The sequence below is a fragment of the Pan troglodytes genome, chromosome 16, assembly GCF_028858775.2.
Source record: "Pan troglodytes isolate AG18354 chromosome 16, NHGRI_mPanTro3-v2.0_pri, whole genome shotgun sequence".
NCBI classification, from domain to species: domain Eukaryota; kingdom Metazoa; phylum Chordata; class Mammalia; order Primates; family Hominidae; genus Pan; species Pan troglodytes.
In genome coordinates this window covers 86686382-86711171 of record NC_072414.2, presented here as the reverse complement: position 1 = coordinate 86711171, position 24790 = coordinate 86686382, and the positions used below count along the sequence as shown (strand labels likewise).

The 24790-nt window shown below is 37.7% G+C and overlaps 1 long non-coding RNA gene across 1 annotated transcript in view; it reads right to left on the bottom strand.

Moving 5' to 3' along the window:
- Window positions 1-3822: 3822 nt before the first annotated feature.
- The window catches only part of LOC129137169 (uncharacterized), a 37995-nt gene continuing 17027 nt past the window's right edge, over window positions 3823-24790 (bottom strand). Inside the window, exon 2 of the long non-coding RNA XR_010151521.1 lies at window positions 3823-7129. This is a non-coding gene — a long non-coding RNA (uncharacterized LOC129137169). The remainder of the gene's footprint in view (window positions 7130-24790) is intronic.

Here is a 24790-nt window from a genome sequence, read left to right as displayed (position 1 = left end):
CTGAAAATATTCCTGGCTCTATTTCTTTTCTTAACAATGGTTATATTCTCTGAAATTTAATTAATTAGAGTGATCTAAATTTTGACTTTATGAACCCACCTACATGAAAGATTTTTTCAATCAAAAAGGAAAAGGCAAAGTTATGGAAAACTGGTTTTTCCAGGAAAATGGTAAAGTTTGGTATCAATGTAGCTTCTGTAAAAGGAAACTTCATTCTTTTCTGATACATAAGTATAAACTTAAATAAAATTTTACCAAACATCTAAATCTATTGAATATTTTAAGTTTTTAAGTAAAGCCTAGAAAATAATTCCATAATGCAATGGTTCCCTAATAACCACAGCAAAGTAATATTTAGTGAGCCTGATGCTACATAAGAACATACTGCATCCTGTTTTGAAATAAATAAGCATCAGTTATTAGCATTTCAAAGTCAGAAACCCAGGGCTTTTGTCTACATAGTAAAATATAAAACAAAGATCCAGTACTACATATTTAATTTAGTAATTTGTATATATCAATAAGTTTTGACTCCGATAGGGGAGAAATAGACATTACGTCACCCTACAGAAGTAGGATATTATCAGAGACACCCATCCCATGTCAAAAGATCATAATATGACTGACCCTCTGTGGCTGGCATATCTTTGAGGAAAACAGCTACGATAACTTAGTGAGCCACTACTGTCAATGGAAATGTGTTGTCTCCTTCAGGCAAACTAAAATTTTAAAAAGAGACACTGATGACCATTTGGTATATAATTCAGGGGTACAAACTTACATTTCTGCATTGATCAGATGGATACTATAAACCAAATTTTTATGATAAATATTAAATAGCAGAAACTGTAAAAATGTGAAACATGCTTATCTATCCAGTAGAATATGATTATTTTTTAAAATATAGAACCAGCCAAATAAAGCACATGTGAATGCCACTAGTTTTTGTCCTCTAGCAAATTATGAAAAGGAAAAAGGAGAAAGTTGTGTGTTTCTTAGTATGGCTTGCCTATAATATTGAACAAATATTATCTAAATATCAAATATCAAAATAAGTGTATATTCCTGGATACAAGAGCTGCTCAATGTTGGCAATATTGTCATTTTGAGTTGGATAATTTTTTGTTCTGTGGAGCAGTCCTATGCATTTAGGATGTTCGGCAGCAACATAGTAGGATGTTTAGTGGCCTCTACCCATTACATGACAGTTAGATCCAATTCAAGTCATATAATATTTTTTAAAAAAGTCTTCAGACATTGCCAAATGTCCTGATTGAGAACCACTGGTCTTCAATACAATTCAAAGTTTTAAGCATTTATTAAAGATATTTTCACAAGTAAACAAGGGAGGGTGAAGAAAACATTTACATTAAGGTAAAGTACATTCAAAAATAAAGACTAAAACTAGCCTAAGATTAAAAGAAAGAATTAAAATAATAAATTAATAGGGACAATTAAATTTATCATAAAAGTAAAGCAAATATTGATGCCAACCTAATCCCCCCAAAATCTTTGTAAGTTTGCTTTTTTAGGGGTAAAAACTTATTGACAGGTATAATCAAAAAATGAAAAAAATCATCAAAAGATGAAGAATAAAAGATATGGAAAAGATGTTAAAAGTATAAGAAAATACATATAATTTTATGCCAAATAATTTAAAAGTTAACAGTGAAAAAAGATTCATGGGAAAATATAATTCATAATTGACTAAAAGGGAGCCGAACACATGAGCATTCTTTTTACACTTACTAAAAATTAGTTTCAGAAGAAAAGATGCTGAGCTACAAAGTATTCTGAGTGAATTCTTTTAAGCTTTCAAGAAAAACTACATTGTACACTATACAAACTCTTGAAAACAGAATAATATAAAAATTAATTTATTTTTAGTTTCTAATTATTTGATATTAGAAAAGTTATCCCTTTAATGAGGAAAGTTTGTATATATACACAAAATCAGAATTAAGGCCCAGCCCCTCATTGGGGTACAGAAGGCAAAAGCTCAGATGCTGTTTTCAGGTTAGAGAAAGAATGAGGGCTTGGATCCTGGCAAAACATGTGATGGAAAGGGGGAGAAGAGGAATTCTGTTGAGGGACAATAAATGATTACTGGGGAAGATTCAATGGTCTGGGGCAGAGTGTGTTGGGCCTGCAGAGCAGAAAATAATTTGTGATAAAATTTTGCCCAGGTTTGTTGACAGACTTTAGTTTTCTTTCCTACAATATGGGTTCAGTTAATGAAAACTCAGAGAAGAGACCAGAGGTAACTGTATTATTCTTTGTTAGGTCCAGACTTAAGCAGATAAGAGAACTTTTAAAAAGGACAATATGCTATGCTTTGGGAGAGGGGCGTAGGGTGAAGATCACAGAGACCTGGAGGCTTCTTTTTCAGTTCAGCATTTAGAAAGCACCATATTTTGGAATATCAGTTTCTGAGTGCCAACACAACTAATGAGCATTGTCGCAAATAAAAGAGGAATTTCCAATGTCACCGATATTAATGAGTTATTTTTCCAATGCTATATTTAGAGCAACATATAATAAAACAGAGGTAGAGCTACTACAACAAAACGGGATTATTTACACATAATTTTCTTCCTAAAATAGAATATTCCTTTCTCAACCTGAAAAATGACAAATAACATAATAAAGAAATATTGAGACCATCTCCTCTAATACGAAGAAAAAGAAAAGGATGCCCAATATCATCACTTCTATTCAACATTGTTTTGAGATACTGGCTAGAACAATAAGAAAAGAAAAAACTCTAAGGTAATTTGATAGGAAAGGAGGAAATAAAACATTATTTTGCAGTTGATATGATGGTCTATGTAGAAACTCCTAATATATCAGTAGATTGTTAAGAAAAACACACAAATTTAGCAAGATGTCTGCATATCCAGACCCAGTTGCTTTTCCATTGCAATAAGCAATTAAAAACATTTTAGAAATACACTATTTATAGTAACAACCAAAATTATAAAATATCATCATAAATCCAACAAAAATGGGAATCGTCTATGTACAAAATTTTAAAATTTTATTGTAAGTCATTTAAAAAACTGTAAATAAATGAAGAAATGGCACATATTTATGAAAAGAAGGAATAATCTGAAAAGATAATTGTATCTATGCATCTAATGCATTCCCACTCAAATTCCCAGTAACCTTTTTTAGGGAATTTGACGAGTTTTGTTTAAAAGTCTATGTGGAAAACAAAGCATTGATTACCACGATACACTGAAGAAGAAAAGTTAGAGGGACTTTTTTCTACCAGATGGAAAAAATATATTATAAAGCTATAGTAATTAGCGCAATACAGCATTAATGCAAAGATAGACAAATTGAACAGTGGAATAAAATAGGAAATCAGAAATAGCCTATGGACATATGGAACTTTGATGTGTAACAGAAATGTGTGGAGACTATTGGGAAAAGGAACTTTCATTCAAGGAAAGGAGAAAGTAGAGACAAGCTTTATCCTGGAGGAAGGTATTTGTAATACATATATCTCAAAAGAGTTACTATCAAGTAATTATAAAGAACTCTTAAAAATCAAGAAAAGGAATATCCAGTAGAAAAATGGGAAAAAGACAGAAAAATCGCACAGAAGAGAAAATACATACGTCCACTAAACAACACTAGCAATGAGGAAAATGAAAGTCAAGACAAAAGTGAGATGCTTTTTACAAATTTCAAATTGCAGAAATTAAGAATTCTTGATTATACCAAGAGTTAAAGGGGCTATGGCTCAATATGATCTCATATTTTGCTGGTGCTGGTGTAAATTGCTACAATCCACTTGGGAAATAATTTGGCATAATCTTGTAAAGTTAAATATTTCTTTATTCAGAATGTCCATACCTGAGTACCTACACAATGTAAAGTTTAGCACATAAGTACCAGAAGAATGTACAAGAATGTTTACAGCAGCATTTTTGTCATCCAGAAACAATGCTTGTTCATAGAGAAGGGAATGGCTAAAAATATTAAGGTATAGTCACAAAAAGGAATTGCAGTAAGAATGAATGAATGAAATGAAACACAGCCACATTTCATATAATGAATGGCTGTCAGTGTAATTTAAATGAAAAATAAAAATTCAGAAGACGAACTACAGAATGACATACTCTTTTTATAAAATTTAAAACATGCCAAACTCTATAATATGTTATTCATTGAGATGTATGTATATCTGTGTGTGTGGCTGCCTCACTTTCTTGGAAGGGCTGTATGGCTGGACAGTTTCTCTCATTTCTCCTGATCAGCAGAAATTATTCTTGGCTGTCCTAAGGTGTCACCAGCCTTCAGTGAGCTACCTTTCAGCAGTCAAGCAGGCAGTGAAGACCTGGAAGGGTGGGCGTGAAGAGTTGGAGGATGGATACTGACTTGCTATGTGGCTGAGGCCCTGTAGAATTCTCATCTGTCATGCCAGGCCACCCAGAGTTATTAAAAGACCATTATAGGTTAGGCTGGCTTCTCCTTATTCTTATCTATGGTCTGGCCTTTTCTTCTGCAGCTCCATGAGGGAGGAGAGTGGCTGTGGGTCTAGTGTAGTTATGAAGAGATATTTGTTTTCTAGAATTAATTTCATTTAGCTTTTTTTTGTGTTCTTGGTCCTCTGATGGGTTTTAAATAAAATATGATTTTGTAGCTTATCCAGATTATTTTCACTGTTCAGGTGAAAGCAACAGTTTTTCAAGTCTCTACAAACTGAGCCTAAATGGGCGTCTGCTACAAACTATTCGATGTGAACAACTCTGGGTCCAATGTGTCATTGTCATTACCCAAAGTTGGTCATTCCTTTTTAAAATTTTTTCAATATCTATTGATTTATTGACTTACACACCTTCAGAGTCATTGCTTGCAGGTTTTGTATTATGCTTAGAAAGATCTTCCTTAGTTCCGGATTACTTACAAGAAAACATCCTGTCATGTTTTCTAATAGTACTTTAATGTACTTATTTTTAGCATAAAATCTTTGGTCCATCTGGAGTTTATTTTTGTTCTGCAAATAAAGTAGAAATACTATTTTATTTTTTTCCAGATGGCTACTAAGTTGTCTTAACTCCATTTATGGACATACAAGATGAACAGAGATTTTACATATAAGTAATTTTTAAACATATGAAAATATGTTCAACTACAGTCAAGTTTTTAAACTGCAAATAATAACTATAGTTAAACATTATTTGGCACTATCTACCTAAATTAAATGTATACATATCCTTTGACCCAGCAATTTTATTTCTAGGAGATTTGCCTTTAGATGTTCTCATATCTATTCATAAATACATACATGCTTGGATATTCATCACTATCTTGACAGTAAATGGGGAAAAAAACAAGTAAGTTCAAGTAAAAGTATTTTAAGACGGATTATTTTAAAATTTATTATATGTCCACAATAAGGGATTATGAAGTCTTTTAAAAGAAAGAACCAGGCTATACAGGTCTGCTAAGATATGATATCTGAGACGTATTACTAGGTTAAAAAAAAAAGGGCTATTATGTATATACCACACCCTACCACTTCACTAAAAAGTAAAACATGCGCGCGCACACACACACACACACACACACACACACATACATATGCGTATAAGTATATAATTATAAATTACTTTGAACACTTACTCAAGTACCTAGTAACAGTGGTAGCTTTTGAGGCATAAAACTGGGTAACAGAATATCTGTGGTGGGAACGAGAATTCACCTCTAAAATGAGTTTTTCAAGACTCTTGTAAGGCATTACCAAATGAAGGCAACATATATCCAAGTTCACCTTGTGAATCAAACAATCCATTTATAGATTCCTGTTACAATCACAGGTTCTGCTGGTTATTTTTTAAACAAAAGCCAAACCAAGAGCGAATATCAGGCTTAAAGTTTAAGCTGTCACTGAAATGAACTAAGTTTGGTTAATACACTTTAGCTAAATGCACAAAGAAAAAAATGCGTTTCTGACACCTCTCTCTCCACAGCCAACACCATTACTAATACGCACATCCTCGAAGCCAGTGGTTTTCACACTGGGCTTGGTGGAGACCCAGATTTTCCACACTTAGTTTTCAGATGCTGCCCTGAGAAGTAGGAGACAAACCAAGCCAAGGGGGCATCCTAATTCCTTCCCCTGCTTAACCAACAGCTCCATTGTTGCCTTATTTTATTGGTGGGGAAAAGGTAGAATTCTGGAGAATTTTTCTTTGATAAAAAATGAATTTTACAGCCAATCAAAAAAGAAATCAAGGCCTACTCTTCTCTGCTGTGACATTCATTCCAAACAACATGATATAATAACAACAAAACAGCTTAATACACTTACACATAGCTGGAAGTTTACATCTAGGAGAGACCTTCGAAATAATATAGCCCTGTCCTGTTATCTGACATATGAGAGGGACAGTGAGGCCATAGAGATGATAAGGCATGCCTAGGGTCACCTTTGGCTTATTGTTGGCAGATCCAGAACTAAGGAGCTAGCCTCCAATTTCCCAAGGCTTTTCTCTTTTACTCATTGGTAAATGATTGTCTAGCACCTCAATATTGACACTGACAATGGATTGGGATTCAATGTTTTGCCACTGGGAGTATAAGTTACTTATGTGACCAAACTCCCCAGTCTCCCTCTTTGGTGAGTATTTGCTTTTCGGTTCAATTTTTTGAAGCTTTCCACCAATCACATTTTACCCAGGAAAAGAAACCACCCCACTGGCTGTCACCTTTAATGACTATGTACAAAACCTAAACCCATATAAATATAAAGCAACTCATCCAAAAGGGAAAATGCATCTTTAGAATAGGTTTGAAGGCAAAAGACTTGTGATCATTGTGTCTATCTATGAGTTTGCATTATCATTTCATAAGGCAAAACAGAAGGTGGAAAAAGCCTACTGCCATCTCTTAGTTTTTGATGGAACATATTCATCAAAAAAGCATCTAGTCCCCTGAGCTTGCAGCCATATGCTACAGGAAAATGTCACCAGTTAAAGATGTATTCATTTGCTGTTTTGAAAACTCTGTTTGATATTCATGCATTCCAAGTGTTTTGACCTAGATTTCTGTAGAGGCATTAGATCCAGTCCTGTTCAGGCAGCTAGACAGCTGTTGCTTGTGTAGTCAAAGGAAGAATCTAAAGTTAAAAAAAAGAGAGAGAATGAAAAAATGAAAACATTTATTAATGGGTGCCAACATTTTGCGCAGCCAATATGTTTAATACTAGATTAACTAATATAAGCATATGGGGATGCATTTGTTGCAAGGCTTTAAAGAAAAGAACAAAGAAAAAAGTTGGAAATAGCTAAAGTTCAAGGGGAATGGAATTTGCACTTTCTCCTGTAAATGAAAGCTTGGTGAAATGGCAACATACTTTAATTATAAGCAAGTGGCTAATGTCATAGCATTTAGGATTTTTTTTTCAGAGAGGATATATGATGTTCCACACTCTGCACACATCTTAGATAAACCTAAAGTCTCTATATAACAGCAGATCCTTGAAATCTTCTTGGACATCAATTTTGTTCTTAGCCAGGTTTGTCTATTTTATGGTTTATATAAGGTCTAGTTAATTCAGGCATAAATTAATATTTAATTATTCAAAGAATAATGATAACAATAAATATGAATACTAATTCTTCCTCAGCTCTATCTCCTCCAGCAGGGGAGATCAAAGAGGATTTGTTACCCATGTAACTGCTCTCATGTCACATACTGCTATAGTATGGCTCTGTGACCCCACCCAAATCTTATCTCAAATTGTATCCCCATGTGTAGAGGGAGGGAGGTGATTGGAACACGGGGGCAGTTTCCCCCGTACTCTTTTTGTGATAATGGATGAGCTATCTTGACATTTGGTGGTTTTATTGTTTGGAAGTTCTTCCTTCACTCTTCTCTCTCCTATCACCTTGTAAAGAAGGTGCCTGTTTCCCCTTCGCCTTCTGCTATGACTGTAGGTTTCCTGAGGCCTTCCCAGCCATGGAGAACTGTGAGTCAATTAAACTGCTTTCCTTTATAAATAAGCCATCTCAGACATTTCTTTATAGCAGTGTAAAAATGGACTGATACACATACCTACAAATTATACTAAACTGTTCATCACCATCTCTGCCCTACCTCAGAGGAAGGATAGTAGTCAGTTTAGTTATCATTACAGAATCCTTGGCTGTACACTGCCAGAGTCTTCCTCTAACATTAGGCCTGAGTGTTGCCAAATATGTATTTAAGAGCATCTAAAAACATGAATTCATTCATCCATTCATCCCTAAGTAGTTACTGAGCATCCAGTAAGAATAGACACTATAGATGCTGGGAACACAGAGATAAAAGGCAAACTCCTTATCTTCCAGTAGGCTAGAGGATGCTAGATGATTAGGCCTAAAAGGCACAAAATGATTTGGTACATTCAGGTTATTGGATTGGTTTGATTCAGTTGAAGTGTGGATTTCTTGGAAGTAATGGAAGAGATGATGGAGTGTTAGGGTGGCATGCAGAGTCACTCCATCTAAGCACCTGGAATCTGACAAAAGAACACAGCACTTTAAAGACTGACCACAAACCTCGTATTTCTAATTCTCTTTTATTACTGTCCTCTCCCCCGTTCCCAGTATGGGAAATTGATGGAAACTCTCCCTTTCACACCTTGGTATTACTCCACTCAATAAACATTTATCTGGGTGTGTATACACTGCAGTTGACATAGTAGAACCAAAATGGAAATCCAAGACTCTTGCCTTAAAGATGCTTTCAGTCAAAAAAAGAAGATAGACACGTGAATGCCAAATTATAAATACGAAGTCATAAACACCGCCTAAGATATATGCAATGCCACTGAATTGCAGAATTGAGAATGCTTATTTATGTATGTCGAGATAGTATGTAAACTGGGTTTTAAAGGATGTATATTACCTGGACATTAGGAGTGTGGGAAATGGCACTTCAGGCAGAAATAATGGGATGCGTGTGAGTACAAAAGCCCAAGTGTGCAAAGTATATTCAGGGAAGAGATGGAGAACACTGACAGTTTGAAAGGAAGGGCAAATATTATAGTCATCTTATAACTATTGAAGAAGGAGGAGAAGCAGGAGGAAGAGAAGAATAAAACTAGCTATCGAAGCCACTGTAAAAATGAAGTAGAAAAATCCAATTTTATTCTCCAGAGTAGTTTTCTGAATAATTTGAATAAATATTTCTGTAAATCTCTTGCATGGCTGGTGAGACCCTAAAAGCATGCTCAATTAAGAAGAAATCTTGTTTGAACTAATATCCTAAAGCAAATAGGAAAAACTGTGTGATTCTGAAGAGTATGAAAAGAAAAGGAAGGGAAAACCATAAGATAATTGGAAGTTACTTGCATTGAGTATTTCCTCTGGACCCAGAAAGTTCCAAATGCTTCTACTGTAACAATTCATTAACTTTTCACCACAACCCTATGAGACAAAATCTATTTGTATTCCCACTTTCAAGGGGAGGGAACTGAGGAGAGGAGAGGTAAAGTAATTTATCCAAGGTCAGAGAGAGAGAATTGGCAGTGTGAGAACCTCAGTTTTAGAGTTTTCATTTTTATCTATTTTATTTCACTGCCCCAGAAAGCTGTGAGATGAATGATGGACCTCAGCTCAGGACCCCTCAAACCTTCAGCAAGGCTTGTTGAAGTGGATATTGATTAGAGAAACCTGAGGAGCTGAGGTTTGCAGGTAGATTTGATATGAGATGAGTGAGTGGAAATTCATGAGGAAACAGGGTGGAAACTCTGGGGTGGTCTTCTTTGGGGATATCCTGCAGTCCTGTGACTGAGTGAAAAAAAAAAATGATCTGGAATTTTCATTCTAAATAACTCTATCTCCACTTTGTGAAATAACTACAATCAAGCATAGGTTAAATAGGCACTCCTCAAAAGAGGTCATACCCGTTTGTCATTCAGAATTTTGAATGAATGGAAAACCACAATAAATCTCTTTGTGAAGCAGTTGATGTTATTATTAAGTGAGAACTTACCAGTGAATACGGTTCAACTGCATGAGCCAATTAGGACATTTGAGATGTACAATATGAAGACTACGATGACTCATTGTGTATTGGCAAGCACTATTGTTACTGGAATCAGGCTGTATGTATTATCTTTGATGGGATCAAAAGTAGGATCCCAGGTACACTAAGTACCATTGTGATCCATAAAGGGAGGTGTCATCAAATGGAAAGAAGATTGTAAGGGTGAGCCCTTGCCTGGCATAGGACATAGGACCCTGAGGTGCTGATGCAAAAACAGAGTGTGCTCACTGGGTCTAGGTTCCTTGGCATTGGAACAAGTCATGGAGAGAGACCGTTCTTCTTTTATCATAACTTGGGGCTTAGCTGTAAGACAAAATAGAAACTGAGCCCCAAATTAGGTTGGTTAGCAAAGAAAATCTGGGGATTGACCCACAGATCAAGGATTACCACAAAGCTAACTTATGATGTTAGATGAGAGCAAGTATAACCAAAGTCAGGGTTTTTAAGTTGGTGTATGTCAATTCTTCTGCTAACGTCCATCAAAAAATACCAAATAACCACTTCGGGAGGCCGAGGCAGGCGGATCACGAGGTCAGGAGATTGAGACCATCCTGGCTAACACAGTGAAACCCCGTCTTTACTAAAAAATAGAAAAACTTAGCCAGGCATGGTGGCGGGCGCCCAGCTACTTGGGAGGCTGAGGCAGGAGAATGGCATGAACCCGGGAGGTGGAGCTTGCAGTGAGCCGAGATCGCGCCACTGCACTCCACACTCCAGCCTGGGTGACAGAGCCAGACTCTGTCTCAAAAAAAAAAAAAAAAAGGCAAATTCTCAAATTCCTTTAGTTAGAAGGAGGAGAATTATGTAATGTAAAAGTATACATATTTGTAATAAAGGTGAATTTTTAAAATGCAGGAATGTGTTAAAATACTACATAACACTTCAAAGAAATGTTGTTCTCCTGGTAGGCGCAGCACATACCACACCCTCCCTACCTTCCTGCCTTCTAGAGAACAGATGCAGTTTCTTCTGTTACTTGAACAATTTTATTGAAACAGATTAAGAGGGCCTGATGATGAACATTTACTTTCTGCAAGGATTGAGTGTAAAAACTAAGAGAGGGGCTTGAGAACAAATGACAGGGACAATGGGGTAAGGACTGCTCTCCCCATCTGATTCTAAAAATTTCCAGACCGGCTGGCTTATTAGTACTTTATCATGTTATACAGGAGACCTACTAACTTTACTATTGTCAATAAAGGATCAACCTTTCATTAGAAAATGAAAAATCACATCACTGACCTCTAAATCAAAGTTTTTCAAAGGTGAAATTAGCACAAAGTCCCAATCCTTCTGCAATAAATTTCAAATCCATCACTTACTGCCAATAGATTAGAAAAGTTCTCCAGCTTAGTGTAAAGGACCATGTTAATTTTATTAAAAATCCCTCCACCAATTACAATTAGAATAAAATGAGAAAGAAATTGTTACAGAAGGTCAATTACATGTGGTATCATTTTCAATTCAAGAAGCATCTATTGATGACTTGCCATCTGCCAACAGTGATTTAATAACAGGACCCTGCAGTGAGTGTACGTGTGTGCATACATGTGTACATGTGCATGGATATACACACACATATGCAAAAATAGCACATGAACTGTCAAAATGAGAATAAAAACCCATGCTTAATAAGATACGAATAATTGCTAATGAGAATATTCCTTGGTTATTTTTCTCTTTATCATGAAATTATTAGAGTTTTTACACAGCATTTATGATGGGGTCCTTTGTTTTGTGTTTGACAGTCTCACTAAATGTGGCCATGAAGACACAATGTTCAACTGAATTCATGCCACCATGTTTCAAAAAACATTTTAATGCCATAGTTTCTCATGTTTGTCTCTATATGAGTAGGAATGTTCTCAGAAGAGGCTAGCTTCCAGGCTGGCAACAGCTACTTTACACACCCATATGTAGCCTACCCAAGAGTCACAGAGGTAAAACCGCACACACACTAAGGATGTTTAGAACTATGGAACAGAGAATATAAGTTGTCAACGCATATTCACTCCTGACCATTACATGTGTACACATGGTAGGCAACTTATAGCAATTAGGATTGCAGATCTGACAGTTTCCCTATGAGCTGCCACATTAGGTTAAGAACTGAGGATTACAGGAGACCAAATGTTTCTGTTTCAGCTCCAGAGGATTAATTTATTTTTTTTCCTTTTAAAACTTGGCAAAGGAAGACACTGAAATCTGAAAACAGAGAGAAACTAAAGAATCATAAACAATGCATCTTAGCAAGTCATCATAAAGTAACAACCTATATATGCCCTGTTTGAGGTTTTTGAAAAATGAAAGTGGCTGCGTATTATTTGATTTCTAACCTGTAGTTGGATTGCACATGGATCTTTTGGAATATGAGTCTCTCACTCCAAGAGCCCATTACTGTATCAAAGGGGATATGGGAAACTGGATTTTTAAATTAATAACATACCTATTTCCAGTCATAAAGTTACATGTCCTAATGTGTACCATTAAAGCTACATGAAATTTGCTGTATTATAGCCAATTTAAACAGATGCATTTAGAATAATTGGAGGCAAATCTATTTCTTTTTGAAATCTGGCTGCTTAAGTCACTCAGGTTAGTATCATACAGAGAGCTGACTCACTGAAGCTGTCAGATGCTTATTCTTTTGCAACACTCTGTGGTAGGGTTTCCTTACTCTGCTTATCAGTGGAATTATAAGCTCTACTTATAATATAGTATATCAGAATATATATAATATTATCATACTTACATAAAAGATAAGCCTACCAAGAAAATGAAGACATTTTCTAGGATCTGTTCTTTTTTCTCACTTGTCAGGGATAGAAAGGAATGTGTGTGTAGGCTAGGCAGGAGATTGGTGTGACCCCAGAGATATTCCAGAATTAATGGAGTCAACAGAGACTCTAGAGATAGGAATATGCAGAGTACCAGAGAGGCTGACAGTCAGATGGAGTTAAGTCCAGCTTTGCTGGAACAGGGCTGAAGGGACAGTAACTAGGGGAATGAGTCCTTGACTGGTGGGGAGCCGCAAAATCAGGACAAGACTCTGGGACTCTGGGAAACTGAAGGTTATTAAGACAAGGAATTAGATGCTGGGAGAAATGAAGATGAGAAGAAAGGCTCGAACTGATTTAGAAATGAGTTAATATCAGAAATAGTCAACTTAGGCAAATAAAAAGTCAAATGGACCTCACTTCAAGAGGACTGATGCTAATAGAAGACTATGTCATGAGACTCTAAAAAATGCTGCAAATCTATTCCTGCAGAGTTGGAACTATTATATTTGGAATTATTGGCTGTAATTATATGGATAGAATGTTATATCTTACAAGAGAATTAAATTTCAAAATATGCATAGATGATGAAAATCAACCACTGTAAACATAAATAAATAAACACAGTTCAGAGCCTCCCCAAATCTCCTACATACAACCTACAGAGGAATTCTCAGGCGCACCATGCTTGAGAATACCGCTAGACTATAGAAAGGGATAAAAGTAAAGCCTAAAGACAGATATTTGGACATTCAAATCATTCTTGTTATAAGATAACCAGGAAATCTCTTGGTAATTTGATACATGAAGAGTTCTAATGTAGTATCTAGCCTGCCCACAAGTTTATGTTACTCATATTTTGCTATTGTAAGTCTATGACTTGAGTGAATATAAGTAGATTTGTGTTTTGCTGTAAGGGTTAAATAAGATAAAGTTGTATCTTACAAAAAAAATCAAGAGTCTGAAATCTCTGGGAAACATCAGTATCAAGTTATGGTTTCAAAAATATACAATATAAGTTCTATCAGCTCCCTTCATTCCTTTTAAAAATAATAAGATACAAAATAATCCAGATACATTGGGCTAGATATATTAGATATAGTCATTAATATAATCATACCTGTGATCCTGAAATTGAGATATTATTTTGTCTATTTTTAAAAAATTCAATTCCAATTTACTTAACAACAACAATAACAAACAACTCAGAAATCTGGGAATAAAAGAGAACTTCATTAACTTTACAGAGCATCCACCAAAACCTCACAGAAAGCATTCTTAATGGTGAAATGCTATGAACATTCTTTTAAAAACAGGCATGACTGCTCTCATTGCTTCTATTTAACAGCATACTACAGGTGATCGTAGCCAGTGCAGTAAGACTAGAAAAAGAAATGCAAAACATAAAGATTGGGAAAGAAAAACCAGAACTATCATTGTTCACAGATTATATGATTGCCTACATATCAAATCCAAAAGACTCCATAGATAAATCATTACAATAAGAGAGTATGGCATAAAGGTTGACTATTATAAATATAAAAATCATTTGCAGCTCTATACTGGCAACAGTTGGGAAGCAGAATTTGGTCTTTTTCAAGATGGGGTCTCAGTCTATTGCCTAGGCTTGAGTGCAGTGGCACAATCATGGCTCACTGCAGCCTCTACCTCCTGGGCTCAAGGAATTCTCCCACCGCAGCCTCCTGCATAACTGAAACTACAGGGGCATGCCACCTCACCCATCTAATTTTGTTTTTTACTTATTGTAAAAATAGGGGCTTTACTATGTTGCTCAAGCTGGTCTCGAACTTCTGGGCTCAAGCGATCATCCTGCACTGGCCTTCTAAAGTGCTGGGATCACAAGTATGAGCCACCATGCATGGCCAGAAAATAGAATTTTAAATATATATTATTACTATAGCAATATAGGATAAGCACCTACAATAAATCTAACAAAAGATGTGCAAGTCTTATGGAAAAAAATTATAAGTCTGAATGCAAATCATAAAATTATAATCACTCTAATATGGATTATTATATAATCTAAATTATTATATTTATACATACATAAAAACTGGATGCAAATTATAAAACTGGATATTTCACAAAGGTGTCCATTTTATGCAACTTGATTTATGGATGTCATGCAATTGCCTTTAAAATTCCAAAAGGGATTTTCTTGAACTCTGACATTCTGAATTTAAAATTTAGAGTAAGAGTCAAGAATATCTAAGATACCCCTGAAGGAGAAAACAGAAGGCAGGTGCCCTCCAGTTATCAAGAGTAATTATAAAGCTTTAGCAATAAAAACAGTATGATATTCGCTAAGGAATGTACAAATAGACTAATAAAGTCGAATTGCAAACAGAAACAGACCTATACATATTTGGAGCTTGAAGATGCATAGATGGCCTTGCTGATAGGTGGAGAAACAAGGGACAATAACATACATAGTGTGGAATAATTGGTCATTCCTACATGGATAAAAAAATGAAACCACTTCACACTATACAGAAAAATGAATTCTAGATAGATTAACAATTTAAATGTGGAAGACAAAACTCTTAAAATAAATTGTAGACAAATTATTTTTTTTTACTTCAGGGAAGGGAAGAATTTTTAAAAAGACATAAAAATGCTAACCATCAACGAAGAGATTGATAAAATTGACATTAAGATCAAAAACTTTTCATCAACAGACACCATAAAATAAGTAAAAAGATAAGCCGTAAAAAGAATGTTTTAGTATTTAGAATATAAAAGAACTCCTAAAAGTCAATAAAAAGAGATAACATAATGCATTAGAAAAATGAGCAAAGACAAGAACATGCAATTCACAGAAAAGGAATTATAAACGGCCAAAAAGTTTGAAAATATACACAAGCTTAACCACAATGGTAATCGAGGAAGTGCAAAGAAAAACACAATAAGACACAATTTTACATTCACTAAGATTGATAAATAATTAAGAAATCTCATGGCACCAAGTGGTGTATAAGATAAGGATCGGCAGAAAATGTAGTGCTGGTAGGAGTATAAATTGGTGCAACCACTCTGGAAAACAATTTGCTATTACCTTATGGAATTGAACCTTTGCATATGATCAAACTGTTCCACTCCCAGGTATCTATGCTAGAAAAACTGTAGTGCATTTGCACTGGGAAACATGTACAAGACTACTCACAACAGCAATCCCTGTGTCCAATGGGCAGAGAATGGATAAATGCATTGTGTTATTGCATATACGTCCTATGGCAACTGTAAAAAATCACTAGAAATTGGGTGCCTAAAATAACAGAAATTTATTCTCTCACCATTCTGGGGCCAGAAGTCCAAAATCTGTATCACTAGGACAAAATCAAAATGTTGGTGGCTTCATGCTTCCTCTGGAGACTCCAAAGGAAAATTCACTCCTGGTCTCTTCCAGCTTCTTGTGGCTGCCAACATTCCCTGGCTTTTGGCCACATCACTCTTCCATTTTCACATTGCCTTCTCCTTTTTTTGTCTGTGTCAATCTCTTTCTGACACCCTCTTATAAGGATATATGTGATTGCATTTAGGGTCTACCCTAATAATTTAGATTAATCTACTTATCTCAAGATCAATTACATCTACAAATGTGACCTTACATTTTCATATAAGGTCACATTTCCAGGTTTCAGGGATGAGGATATGACATCTTTGGGGTGAGGGCATTTTGGCCTTCCAGAGTCTTCCCTCTGACACCAAAAGATTCTCCTCCATCCCCCACACAAAATACATTCACTCTATCCCAAGATCTTCAAAAGTCTCAAGGCATTACAAAATCAACTCAAGTCCAAAGTCTCGTCTAAATAAAATCAGCTAAAAACTCCAAATCTCTTCATCAAAATCATGCATGACTGAGACTCCACATATAATCCATTCTGGAGAAAAATATGTTATATTTCTGAAACTGTGAAACTAGAAACAGGTTATCTATTCCCAAAATACAATGATGAGATAGGCATAATATAACAGTTATAGACATTCCCATTCCAAAAGGGAGAAAATGGGAGAAAGGAGTCACTGGTTGTGTAAGGAGAACTCTCTTAAGCATGTGTTTCCTCTACTCTCACACCACAATGATCATCAACACAGAAGACTTCTGTGGCAAAATGTATAGGGTTTTCTTCTCCACACACCAAGCAGCAGACACCAACTGGGTGTCCTCTAATTTAGTTCTGATGATATCTATCCAGAGATAGTGTCAGATCCCACAGGGTGAGGGCTCAGTCCCTAAGTCCCACACCAGTTGCAAGTTGGGGCTTCTGGAACTTCTGACCAACCAGCTTCAAGTAGGGGTTCCCATTGATAGTGGCAGGAGGCAGACAAATTCCTAAGCAGACAGGGGTGGGTCCCCAATGAAAACTGGCCTTCAAGCCAAAAGCAGCCTGAAGCTTCAAAAATGAGCTGCTAGTTCCAAATGAAGTCCTCGGCCAGAGTGAGAACTTCTATTCCTGTTTGTCCCATGTTTCCTGATGGTTCTTTCTGAATAATGCTTTTTAACCAATCGAATGTTGCCTTGTCCAAGGCTACCTACAGCCTGCACCACCCTCATTCAGAGACTATAAAAACTTCAGACTCAGCCACACTTTGGGACTATCCACCTTCAGGTGGGGACAACCTGCCTTCAGGTGGGGGACTACCTGCTTTAGGTCCCCCTTCACTGAAAGCTGTTCCATCACTCAATAAAACATTTCTCCAACTTGCTCACACTCTGGTTGTCCATATAACCTCATTCTTCTTGGATGCAGGACAAGAACTCAGAACCCACTGGCAGATGGAAAGTAGCTGTACCACTGTAGCCCTCCTACCCTCCACCAGTGCCAAGCAGCTGCCCCACGTGACAGAAAGTGGCAGCAGGGCAGGGCCTGTCCAGGAGCTGTGGGGCAGAGCTAGGTGGCAGACTGAACAAGCTGGGACACACCCCCATTCGCTGAAGTGTGCAGACCATGGGAACAAATGAACTGTAACACAAATGAGCTGCGACCCTTCTGGAGGCCCAGACCTCGGGGTTCCCCAAGCAAGAGCTGTGACATGCTGTAACACCCACTTTGGGGTTTTGTGGTTGCTGTCGTCTCCAGTGCCCAAGGCAGAAGCAGGTCACAGCATGCCTAGGCCAGCCATGGGCTGGGTGTGGATCCTGAAGTGAGCATGGTATCCAGACTGGTAGTGTGAGCTGAGCGCAGCCTGCCAGGCCACGTGGGCAGGCCAAGTCCAGCAGTGAGCCTGGAGCATAGCGAAGCCCAGGCTGGAACACCACAGGCCATGGAAATTACTGGTTGGTGAAGTGGCACCCGAAAACATCCTGTGTCATTATTGGGGGCTTGTTTGGGATCTGCAGAAGGGCGAATAAATGTGGACCTAAAACTCTTTGACTTTAGTTTCCAAGTCTTCTTGCTCTCAGACTATTTTCTGAAGGCAGATGATGAACTGAGCCTCTGTCAGCCAGTTAAGAGCGAATGGTGTGGCTTCAGAGGACATGCTTGCCCAGGAGGACTTTGTTAACCCACCCCCATCACTCTCGGGTGTTGAGAATGTTAGCTTTGTTCCAATTCAGTCTCCCTGTATGTAGCTCTAGCCATTATGTGGGAATGGCTGGAGGTCCTGGGGCAGCTAAGGGTATATGGCTAAGATTCATGTTGGTGTTATTCAAAGGTCCCTGGACTGATTCCAGTCCCCAGCCGCCTGTTAGGGTGTCAACACTATGGACCCTAATCTTTCCTATGGCATTTTTCTTTTTCTCCTGTGGCTCTCATGGTGCCTATCCCTTCTTTATATACAATGTTAAGGGTGTTGTTGCAAACCATAGAGACAATATTACTGTGTATAATGAGCCCTTGGCTCAGTCATCAGGAATATAATTCAGAACAATGCGTTTTCTATCTATTCTTAGAAGCAAGAAGGATGCAATCAGTGACTGAGAGCTTTCTTTCCCTTGTTAAAGGAACCCATTTGCATAGGGCAAGAAGTTTTTCCCCCTGTCACCTTCCCCTCCTCTGCAGTTGTTGTTTTTTCTCCAGCATGACATGAGTTAACATAGTCCTGTGAATAAAGGGAGTTTTTCTATGTGAGGGGTTATTTTTTTTTCCTTTTGGGCAGCATCTTACTAGGCCAGGTCCCAAATTCCTGGGACTCCTTTTCTATCCCTTGTTTGAGGAGGACCTGGTTCCACAGCTTCACCTTAGCATTCTGTTTATGATAGGGAAGCAACAGAGGAGCTGCCCTACTGGTTGCTGGCTACAATTTAGTGAGGGCCATCTGGGGCTAATTTAATGGGTCCGCAGAGTCTCCTGAGGCATCTTTTTGTCCCAAATTCTACTTCAAGCTTTGGTTTGAAGCCCCAAAGGGAAGACTAGATCTGGGGGACCCAGAGGCATTTATAGCAGAAGGCCAGGGTGCAGAACAGATGAGCATAATTTATTAGCCCTGCAGATTAGGCCTTCCCACTTCATGGGTGGAGAACTTGCTTGCATCCATGGCACAGATGAGCTCTCGGGAACCAAAAGGTTACAAACAGTGGGAGGACAGAGCAGCTTAGGTAAGTGTGAATATCCCTACCCTCTAGGTCTCCCTGTTAAATGGCTGAAGATCACACTTGCACCCATAAGTGGCACCCCCCATGGCAGCCATGACTTGGATAAGAAAAGACAGAAGAAAAAAGGGGACACTATTTATCTCCCTCACATGCTCCAGGTATTCACTGGAAAGAGAAAGGAGCAAAGGGATGCCTTTTCCCCCTCTTTCTAGATGGGTAACCAATCATCTTCACCCTGCACTCTTCTTGATTGCATCCTGAATCACTGGGATTCCTTTGACCCTTAGACTGTGGAAAAAGAAAAAAAGCCTTCTTTTTCCTCCTCTGTCTTCTCTTTGCAGTTGGGTAATTATGTCTCCATACCACGGAACACTCCCCTTGGATGCATCCCCCAAACTGCAAAAAGTTTAATTTCTCCAAACATTAAACTGCTTGGCTTAAAAACAAACTGGGAAGAAATTACAAATCTAACTGTGCAATCTCTTGAAGATGGACAACTTCTACAGTATGGAGATAATCTCTTTGTCTGCTCCCCCTTCACAGACTCCAGGGTCAATAGGGTTCCACAGCTTGGGGGAAAGGAACCCAAAAGCCTGATTTGCTGGCCAAGGGTAAAAATTCTTCCCATCAGACTTCTGGCTTCCCTCTCTCTGTGCAAATTGGTTGTAGGAATGGTAAAAATCACTGTATTCTCTGCCTACCCAATAAGTTCAAAAACTAGAAATATTGGCCATTTGGCATGGCTAAGGTTGGGTAATAAGAGATTTAAAAGGACCTTTTAAGGAGGGAGTGCTATGATTAAAAGTCAGCTTAATTAAAAGTGGATATTCAAGCTATAGGTATATTTTAAAGGCCTTTATATCTTTTCTCTTTGTCGATCTTGTTTTTCTGAAAAAAGGTATTTTTTTCTCCTCAGTTGCCTGAATTATTTTCTCCATTTTGTCTTGCTACTCTTAATGCCCCAAGCAAATTCTGATAGCCTGGGACTCATTGTGAAAACAGAGGAGAAGTCACAGACCCCATTTTGGGAAAAATCTCTGTTTTACTCATGGAACTCCAGGAATTGAAAGCAGATAGATCCCTCTCAAAATCTAAAGCTGTGTTCTGTTTTGCATTGTCTTATCTGACAATTTTGAGTTATGATGGGCATCAGAAAATTACTTCAAAGACTCCAATGGGAGATGGGCTGACTCCCTCTTTTTAGGATCCAGGATCTGGTTAAAAATGGGACCCTTAATTTTGGGGATCCATTTCTGTCTTCCAGCTGTGGCTGCTTATTAAGCCATACTAACTGCCTTGTTTCTTGAAGGATGCCACCCTAAGGTCTATAATCCAATTAATAAACTGGCAAATAAAAAATCTTACAACTATTGCATCTTCTTCTGTCTGTGTAGTTATATATATATATGTGTGTGTGTGTGTGTGTGTATATATATATTATGTGTGTGATGTTAACATAAAAGAGCTCTAGTTGATTGGCTTAAAGAAAAATAAGCACTTAGATTAAGTGTTTTTAAAAGAAAAATGAAAGCTATAATTCCTTTTAGTTCATGTGACTTTAACGTTTGAGAAATAAAGACAGCTTTAAAGATTATTGGTAAAATAAAATCATCTTCAAAATGTAGACATGTGGCTTAAATTATGCAGGTCAGGTATTAGGTTCACTAAATGCTTTAAGGTCATAAACTGCTTCTTCAGCTTTTGCAAATTATTTGACTTGCCTGCTTTAAAGTTTGGTAAGGCCTGGGACATGTGGAGTCAACCACACCCCAACTATGCTGTTAAGAGTTAGACCTTATCTGTAACTAGAACATAATGAAAATAACTTACAAGATTAGAAAATTAGAAATGTTTAAGAGTTACCATTATAACATGTAATTGAGACTACTGAAAATAGATTTACATGCAAGGGTGAAATCTGGTTTTCCCTCTCTTGAACAAGATTTTTATGTAATATTAAAGGATAATGAAAGATTTTTGTTTGCCTTGTGAATAAACCGCCAAAAAAAGAAGGGAAAGACAAGAGACAGATGGTTTGGAAAGCTACGTCTTCCCTCTTAAAAAATTAAGGTTTTTGCTTTTTAAAAAAATTTTGAGTCATCTTTTTGACTAAATAAATGACTTATGGTAACTTTCTATTCTATTTCATAATAGCAAGTGTTTCAAACCTTTAACATATTTGATAGACTTTCCAAAATCAAATTTCAGTTTCAAAATTATATTTCCTGGCCCCTAACTTTGTGATGCTAGAGAGGGCCCCCGGAACATCCAAAAGAGAGGTAAACAAATTTATTTGACATGTTTAGTTACCTGGAATTGTCAAAATAAAAATAATGTTTAATCCTCTTCAGGTTATAGTTTAGTGAATAATAATATATGTTCCAAAATTGCATGGCATTTCCAAAATTTTAATGTCTGAGTATATTTTATTAATCATAATTAGGGTTATTGTTTTAAGTTATTATAAACCACAGAAATAATCAAATTTGTCAATCATGTTCTTGACTGTGACTACCCTAAGACATTTTGTCATTAATAGACAAATGTTGTCTTGTTTTGATCCTCTTTGAAAAATGGTTTATAATCAGGTATAGGACTTTGACAGGTGTTCTTAAATGCAGGTTTCTGATAACTTTGGAGATTGTGACAATGGAATAAAGGAAAAATGTTCAGGACTTATGAAGAGCTGAAATGTTCATGAATATCAAGCAGAAGAGTTAACTGAATGGACTGAATCGAAGACTGAAGTAATCTTTTTGATTTGGCTTAATACACTGCTGATCCTTTGTTTTGTTTTTCAGAGTCAGAGAAACTGATTTTTAGCAATTTACAGCTTTTAAGAGTTCGGTAAAGTACACTCCTGTGAACAAAATTTGGAGCATGTTTGTTTCTCTCTGCCTGGTTTCTCAAGAATTTGGAAACTATTTGTGAGTATTCTTAACTTATGGCAATATAGTTATTTGCATACATGAAATAAGAATCCATTTTCTTTTGCAACAGGACTCAATTGGAGAAACTGGTTGTTTTATCAAGGCTTTGACTGGAAGGGTATACTTCCCTTTAAGAAATCAAGCTTGACTTGTAGAGCCAATAAAAGCCCCTTGGGAAAACTGGCCTCATACCTTGTCTGCAGTCCTTGTACAGGGTTCCTAACCTGTGGTGAGTAAAGAATGTCACTTTCCAACAGGTCCAGGATCCCCAAGTTATCTTGGGACCTTAAGAAGAGAAAAGTGCACCCAACTCATAGGTATCTAAGGGTACAAGACCATGGCTGGGCTCAGCTTCAAAAAGTCTTATCTGAGATTCCTTATGGAATAGAATTCCATTAGAGCCAATTTTAAAAGCCTATGTGAAAATGATTATTCTTGCTGCTCTTTATGCAAATAATCAGGCCAAGTATAAGACTAAAGTTTATTTTGCAAACAACTCAGTTCTACCATGATTTGCTTAAACAAAAATAAGAACTAGAAAAGCAAAAATTATGCTTTAAAACTTATCATACACTTGTCATTGAATTCTAATCTTATTAGTTGTTTTTCTGTGTTTTTTTTCCTGCATTTTAGACTAACACTGCTAATTCCTGTGATCCAACCAGTGATCTATGGCTGCAGCTCAGAAGAAACAGAAAGGATGGGTAACGTAAAAATCTGGATCAAAACCCTAAATCTGGGCAATTATCCTGCAAATCATGCCAGTTGATGGGGATAAATGGGGTGCCCATAACCTAGAGGCTTCTTTTCTGGGAAAATAAGACCAAGGGAGCTAACCAAAGCCAAGCCCCATGCACCCAAGTCTTACTAGGCATAACTACAGCCCCAGATAGGTGTGTCAGCAGGCTTAGGATTTTTGAGCTGTCCTTTACCCCCTTGTTTCTTTTTGATCCATGTCTTCTAATAACCCAGTTTGCCTCTTCTCACCTTCAGACCATCAAACTCCAGCTGGTCATGCAAACAGAACCCCGGACAATGGCTCTCTCTTACTGGGGATGCTTAGGTAGGCATCTGAGAGAGATCTGACTGCTGTTCTCCCAAAACAATGCCTCCTGTCAGCATGAAGTAGTAAAGGGTAGTCACTGTTTGTATTAATCAGGGCTCTCTTATAGAGACATAACTAATAGGATATATATTCATAAAGGACAGTTTTTAAAGTATTAACTCACATGATCACAAGGTCCCACAATAGGCTGTCTGCAAACTGAGGAGGAAGGAGAGCCAGTCCTAGTCCCAAAACCAAAGAACTTGGAGTCCCATGTTCGAGGGCAGGAAGCATCCAGCATGGGTGAAAGATGTAGGCTGGAAGGCTTGGCCCGTCTCTCCTCTTCACATTTTTCTGCCTGCCTTATATTTGCTGCCAGCTGATTAGATCATACCCACCAGATTAAGGGTGGATCTGCCTTGCCCAGCCCACTGACTCAAATGTTAATCTTTTTTGGCAACACCCTCACAGACACACCCAGGATCAATACTTTGTATTCTTCAATGCAATCAAGTTAGTTGACACTCAGTATTAACCATCACACTGTCCTTATCCTAATGGCAGTTAGATGTACTTCTTCAGAAGGGGGACTGATAGCAGCAGGACGCAGACAAAATCCTAGGCAGATGGGAGCAGGTACCTGGTGAAACCTGACCTTCAACCCGAGACAGCCTGAAGCCTGAAAACCAGGCTGTCGGTTCCAGATGCAGTCCCTGACCACAGTGAGAACTTCTATTCCTGTTTGCCCCCTCTTTCATGATTAGTTCTTCCCGAATAATGCTTATAAACCAATCGAATGTTGCCTTTTCCAAGGCTACCTACAGCACACACCTAAGCCTATAAAAACCCCAGACTGAGCCACACTTTGAAACCACCCACCTTTGGGTGGGGATGACCTGCCTTTGGGTGGGGGACTACCTGCTTCTGGTCCCTTCTCTACTGAGAACTGTTCTGGTGCTCAATAAAACTCTTCTCCACCTTGCTCACCCTCCAGTTGTCTGCATAATCTTATTCTTGGATGTGGGACAAGGAGTTGGGACACACCAAATGGCGGGTGGAAAGGAGCTATACCACGGTAGCCCTCCCACCCACCACTGGCACCAAGCAGCTGACTTATGTGACAGGAAGAGGCAGCGGAGCAGGGCCAGCCCAGGAGCTGCGGGCTAGAGTGGCGCAGCAGACCAAATAAGCTGGGGTAAGTCCCCATTTGCTGAAGTATGCAGTGGGCAGAAACAAATGAACAAACATGGAAATTTCTGACTGGTAAAGCAACCCCCTCTTTGGGTTTGATTATTTTGCTGGAGCAGCTCACAGAACTCAGGGAAACACATTTACCAGTTGAGTATAAAGGAAATTGCAAAGGATACAGATGAAGAGGTCTGGGGGACGAGGCACAGCGCTTCCATTCCCTCCCTGACGGTGCTGCCCTCCGGAA